Source organism: Pygocentrus nattereri, chromosome 9 (assembly GCF_015220715.1).
Source record: "Pygocentrus nattereri isolate fPygNat1 chromosome 9, fPygNat1.pri, whole genome shotgun sequence".
Taxonomy (NCBI): domain Eukaryota; kingdom Metazoa; phylum Chordata; class Actinopteri; order Characiformes; family Serrasalmidae; genus Pygocentrus; species Pygocentrus nattereri.
The window spans coordinates 9,119,242-9,126,386 of NC_051219.1; positions in this window are offsets into that span (position 1 = coordinate 9,119,242).

The window sequence follows — 7,145 nt, forward strand, 5'->3', positions numbered from 1 at the left end:
TTGATGCTACTTTGTGTATCCTGTGCTTTTCCTACACAAACAGAGTGACATTCTGAGCGTTACTGATAATAAATACACAGAAAACGCCTCTTAAAATGTAATGTTAAATCATTTTGTTCAAGAGAGCAGAGCTGTTCAACACTGAGAGCTCATATTATTGATTTGACTAATTAAATTACATATTAGACCAGCAGCCTAACAGGAGAAAATACAGGGCTTATATACAACAGGGTTAACAAGACTCAGGTGGTTAACACAGGTGGTTACAATCAGGGGCACAGTCTGGAAACAAGGGGGCAGGACCGGGAAGAAACAAAACAAGAAATCACATGGACAAGACCAAAACCAAACAAAAGTGCATTGAGGACTGGTAAGGGTTTTCAGATTTGTATATCTGACCTCTGAACACAGTGAGATGAAGGACCACAGTGACTGATTCTGAACGCTTCTGCTGAGGTCAGAACAGAAATCCATTAAGTGGAAGTGACACCATGAAATGGGAAGCCATTAGAAGAAGAGGCCGGTAATCATTGGAGAAAATGGCATCTTTAAGCTCTCAGTGGAGGATCTTTTATGCTGTGTGTGCTGTGAACTCTTCAGGGATCCTGTTCTACTGTCATGTAGCCACAAAATCTCAAAAATGTCCAGTTTGTAGAAGAAGATCCTCTAAAGATGATCGTTTTGTTATCCTTACTCTGAAGAACCTTTGTGAGTCTCTTCTAGAGAGCAGGAGTCAGAGATCTTCAGCAGGGTCTGAGGGGCTCTGCGTTCTGCACAATGAGGAACTCAAACTCTTCTGTCTGGATGATCAGCAGCCGGTGTGTTTGGTGTGTCAGACTTCAAAGATCCATGAAAATCATGAATTCTGTCTGTTAGATGAAGCTGTGACTGAAAGTTCGTCTAAAACGTTTGTTGCTTAACAGTGAAGTCAATTCTACCTTCTTTTCTTCCTGAGTAGCAGCTTTTCTGTTTTTCATGTTGAACAGGTCGTATGTCATTGTCTGTCATTGATGCTACTTTGTGTATCCTCTGCTTTTCCTACACAAACAGAGTGACATTCTGAGCGCCACTGATAATAAATACACAGAAAACGCCTCTTAAAATGTAATGTTAAATCATTTTGTTCAAGAGAGCAGAGCTGTTCAAAACTGAGAGCTCATATTATTGATTTGACTAATTAACATACATATTAGTTACAACTCAGTGTTATTTTTAAGTGATTGGCTAATAGTTGTGTAATTTAAGAGTTTGTGCTCATTGTTTCGAGTAAAATAACGAAGTGTTAATAAACTGTTTTTCCACAAGCCACACCATCAAATGAGCTAATGCTAAAGCTAACACTGGAGCTCGTCAGACTGATGTTAGATGCAGAGCAGGTCTCGTCATTTTTACATGTTTCAAAACACTTTAACTAGACAGTAGAAAGAATTTCTCCTGTAGGAGTTCATTAATATTGATCTTCACACAAACAGCCGGTGCTGAATTTGGCTTCTTGTTCACTAGCTTCTTCCAGTTGGGCAACTTTGCTGGAGATTTGTATCCAAACAACCAGATGGCCTGCACTGTGATATTGAGTTGAGCTAACATGAGAACATTTGTTGTACTAAGAAAACAGCTCATCTCGACTGAAGCTCTTTGAGTTGAACTGACTTTTCTTTCTTTCTTAAAAAAGAAAAGTAACCATTACTTCCCTCTCAGTAAACAAAGCCTTCTGAAATGAACTACAGCGTTCTTTGGAAATCAGCACTAAGGAATAGAAGTTGTGTCATGAAACCTAAAGAACACAGTGAGTGTCCAGTTCTACAGTAAAACAATGACTGTGTAAAGAAATAGAAGAGGACGTACAGCACAGGTGAACACAGCTGAGCGATCAATGATCTGCCACAGCTCTAAGAAAACAGGTCTACACATTAAGCTGCTATGTTCTGCATCATGTCCTCTAAATTGAACAGTTAAGTCTCACCTGTGTTCAGTGGTGTGTGGAAATGCTTTACCTGTCTAAACAACACATACAGAACTTACAATGCAGAGAAAATCAGTGGAAGAATAATTACACAAGTAAAGAATCAGCTTCAGTGATGTTTACCAAAAAATGACAAGCTAAACTGGTGAGTGCAGTAAACCGCTGTCTACACTCACTGGACACTTCATTAAGTACAGCTACCTTGTATTTGTGCTCATTGCCCATTAAACCAGGTCCATTAATGTACAGCTGCCCTTTGTAGTTGCAGTGGCAGATTGTAGTTGATCTGTTTCTCTGGATAATTTTTTAGCCCTTTTACTTTGTTCATCAATGATCTGGACCCCAACCAGGACCACCACAGAGCAGATATTACTATTTCCTACCATATGCAAATATACTTAGTCCAGCTACAGAGAACGTACAGTAGAACCCAAATAGAGGAACTAATGGCTGTTATTATTAACTTCTGCAGCAAAAATCCTTCTATGTGTAGTTTGTACACTGGGTTTGATTTACTCTGTTATGTAGCTCTGTGTTTATAGAGAATCATTTGGATGCTACTGGGTCAGTGAAAGGACCGGCCGTTTTTGGTCCGTTTATGAAGAGGAACCAGAGAGTGGATCACCTGTCCCGTGAAATCTCTCAGTCTCAGCGGGCATGCTCGGTGCAGGAAGACAGAACCACTCTCGTAATCAGTCAAAGAGTTTATTAAGTCTTCTGCACCAAGAAAGAAGGGCACTCCTTCTTTTATACAAACACGTCCTGCCCTGTTGCGTACAAGCAAACAGGGTGGACCCAAATAAGTTGTCTAACAGTCATGAAATGCTAGGCTGACACTCACGGACCACCGGAACTGCCCAAGGGAGGGGGGCTTCTGCTCTGTGTACGATAATCTTACCTACGAAAGAGAACAAATGGTTCTGGACAGAATGTTGTCCCGATAAGAGGAGCAAGTTGTTTGTGCAAACTGCCAAGGACAGTAGCTATGCTTGCTGCAAAGTCTGCTTAGAGCAGAGTTAGAGCAGAGTTAACCCTTTCATTCCCCTCTTTTATGCCTCACCAACTGGTGAGGCATAACAGGGCTAGTTACTGTGGTGCGTGAGAACACACATACATATTGTTGGTGCTGGAGATGAGAGGCTGGTATATGGGCCGCGGGGGTCGCATCGCGGAGGCCAGCGCGTAGACCCTTTCCATGAGGCATCTGAAAAAACAAGGACCCAAACACAGCAACAGCAAAACCATACAGATAATGGGGACAGCCATGGCAAAATAAGGAGTAAGTAGTTAATAAGGAGTTAGTAAGGAGTTAGTAAGGACATATTTAAGAATGTACTGCAAACATGTAGCAAGATCTGTAGTGTTGCGAGTTTTAGAACAAAAATCCTGCGATAAAGAAAGAGAATAATTAATGTGAGGGTAATCATAATGAGTAACATTCAAACAGTCAGGAGACAGACAGGTGTGTGCTACCGCCTGCAGAGTAGCAGAGAGATCCTGGGGGGCCGTGACCATGGAGTGCTTGTTCACACTGGAGGGCATCAGGTGACACACGTAGCAGGAGTCATTGTGGTACTGCTTGGCTGTCCAGTTAGCATACTGCCAGAAAAAGTTATCCATGGGGGATCCGCCAGCATGTTCCACCAGGCACAGGATTAATATTAGCTGCAACATACTTCTGTAACACAGGACAGGTTAGAGATAGGAAACAAAAATATTTAGACGTCTATCATGTATATACATCACTGCGGGGCTGACTGACATCTGGAGGCATGAATCCACTGTAGAAAAAGATCGGTTAATACCCCCAGACACTAGAACTCATATTAAAGGTTACATCTCGTCTTATTGAAATTGTGAGCTGATGCGAGGTGTGAGCTATGAAACAGTCCTGAACTCAGTACAGGTCATTAAATCAGTTAACTTGAACCATCATGAGAAAGTTGGGCCGACTGTATTTTTAAAATTTCAATGAAAAAATTAAAATTAAAATTAGTAAGTTGGATTTTGTGCAATACAGAATTACACTGTTCATTTAAAGGTAATTACTTCTTCATGACATTACATTACTCCACGTGATCCTGAGGGAGAAGCGGCTTAGAAAATGTGTGTGTGTGTGTGTGTGTGTGTGTGTGTGTGTGGTCTTTTCCTGTTGCTATATGATTATTTTTTCATAATTTCTACAAACATGTTTACAGTGACAGCCACTCTAGAATAGAACAGCTATGTACAGCACATATAATTACAAATATTATTTATTTATTTAACTTCCTATCTTTGATTCATATTTCTAAAATAAGCGCATGCATCTGCATGTCAATGCACCTTGAAAAAAAAAGTATAATACAATTATGTTTCTTAACTAAAGCTACTGAAGATGTTCCCGTCACATACCCAGTGATGTGATGGTACCACAGCAGTGACTCTCAGCACCTTTTGTTCTGAGAGTCTACAGGTCTGGTAGGTTTCGCTGTTCACATAAAAGAGTGCACATCTCTGACTGAAGAGTCTATGATGTCACTACCTGAACTCCCATATGTTTCAGCTTCTACCATTTCATGTAATTCATGCACTAATTGTCTGAATGAGTACTAGGCTTTGCCTTTGACCTCTAACTTGATGCATGTGTTAACAAACTGATGGTCAGTTATAATGTAGTCCAGGCCATAGCAGAACATTTATGCTGAATGACTAATATTAAAGCACTGAACTTGGTGCTGCTTGAGTTTGTTCTGCAGAGATGAGAATAAGAGAACAAGACGATGCAGGATCAGCTGAGAATTACAGTCACTGGACAGGAAAGTGAATCTGCATCAGAATAGAAGAGGAGCTTTAAAGACATCTGGGACACTATATTGAGTCTGAGTGATGAGTGTGTCTCTCTCTGGCTTTCAGTTTCATTCTTACTGATGTATTAGTTCATTATTACCAGGAGTGCTGGATGATTATCAGTTGGCAAAACGTGTCAGAAATGGAAAATTATGAAATGTGTCGTTATTTATTCCTTCATTAATGCAGGACACTAAACTACTCTTTGCATTGCTGATCACAGAGGTTGTGATGTATCTGTGTCGGGATCTGTGGTGGTCAGTAAATGAGTCTGAGATCAAATGGGACCGTGGATGCTGTGGAGTGGGTAAGGGCTGTGGAAGACCAGCTGCAGGCTGCAGTGGGACTGTGCTTAAGTTCACACATCCTTATCTAACGTAAACTCACAAAATCCTGCTCACTAAAATACCTGTACTTTGTATTCCAGGATGTCCAGAACTAGTAGCAGCTTTTACTCAGAGAAGGAGAAGCTTCATTGTCTCTTCCTCTGGATCTCCACCTGATCAGGGTCACTATAGCGGTGAAATTATTTAATCAGTGTGATTAATATGATAGAATATGTGACAACGATTCAGCCTTGTGTTAGTATTGATCATTTAACCTGGACAGTAAGAAACACTGAAGTTAAAGTGAGTGAAAAACAAAACCCAATATTTCTGTCTGGGGTTTAAACATTTTGCTGCTTTAATATATTCTAAATCTAATATATATAATAATCATATATTCTAAACTTCATTTATCTGTTAGTAATAAGGTTGGATGTTGGGCTGCCTGAAGGAAGTGGCTCCAATTTCACACAACGATTTGAAACAATGTCTATCAAGTAATTCTCTATTCCCCATTTCATAGATCTTTACTGATCTGTAATTCAGCATTGTGTCCTAATTTAAATGCTTTCTGAGTGCCTTGAACTCTGGGTGTGACGATGAATAAGCTCTATTCTTAGGTGCTGTGGTTTCCTCCAGCAGAAGTATGGTCCCATTGGCCTGTAGAGATTTTGGCAATTTTATAACTTTGTTTTGGAAACACTACAGTCACTACAGTCAAAATGACAAGACAGGAGATCTGTGGGGACTTGTGTGTCTGATTTCTACAGATATTGCTCATGAAGGCAAACTAATATTTTGAAAACTCAAATTTGCTGATTCACCTTTACCCCATGAAAGACTTGTGCTGAATTAGCCATGGAAGTCCAATATGAGAGCATCTCTAGGTGACTTTTTAAAATAAGGAGATATCTTTCTTGTGCAACAGTCCAACTGGGAGATTCAAGTCAACTGCCGTTTCAGTCAGGGATCCCTCTCTCACTGGCAATCACCAGCTGCTCTCAACAGTAGAAAGGGTTTAACTGAAAACACTGGGATTTAAAACTATCACAAAACTAAAAGGCATTTTGGGAACTGGGTCTGGAAGCGGTTCTTCAGTCTTTGTTAGGACGGTGGAGAGAGGCACCTCTGTAGGCATGGAGGGAAACTGGCAGCAGCAGATGTGACAGATCTACAAAATCTCCACTGTAAAACCAGCATGTTACCAGACATAATATAGACCTAACTGTAAATGGACAGATCCACCAATCAGTCATAACATCATGACCACCTCCTTGTTTCTACGCTCATTGTCCATTTTATCAGCTCCACTTACTGTATAGGTGGTCAGGACCCCTACAGGACCACCACAGAGCAGGTATTAGTGGAGTGGTGGATCATTATCAGCACTACAGTGACACTGAAGTGGTGATGCTGGGTTAGTATGTGTTGTGCTGGTACGAGTGGATCAGACACAGCAGTGCTGCTGAAGTTTTTAAACACTGTGTCCACTTACTGTCCACTCTATTAGATGCACCTGTGCTGTTGGTCCACCCTGTAGATGTAAAGCCTGAGACGATAGCTTGTCTCTTGCTGTACAGTATGAGGTAATTATCCTCTAGTCCTTCATTGGTGGTCACAGGACACTGCCCACAGGACTCTGTTGGCTGGATATTTTTGGTTGGTGGATGATTCTCAGTCCAGCAGTGACACTGAGGTGTTTGAAAAGTCTAGCAGCACTGCTGTGGGGGTCCTGACCACTGAAGAACAGGGTAACAGAGTAACAGAGAAACAGATGGACTACAGTCTGTAACTGTAGAACTACAAAGTGCAGCTATACAGTAAGTGGAGCTGATAAACTGGATAATGAGTGTAGAAACAAGGAGGTGGTCATAGAGTCATGGCTGATTGGTGTGTGTGGTCAGTGGCATTTTCAAGGATCCAAACCGCTATCTATCGCTGTCATGTCCAGACTCCACCAGTCAGCAGAACCAATAATAATAGGACATAGTAGAAGAAGAACCTACAACTACAACGATATGACAATA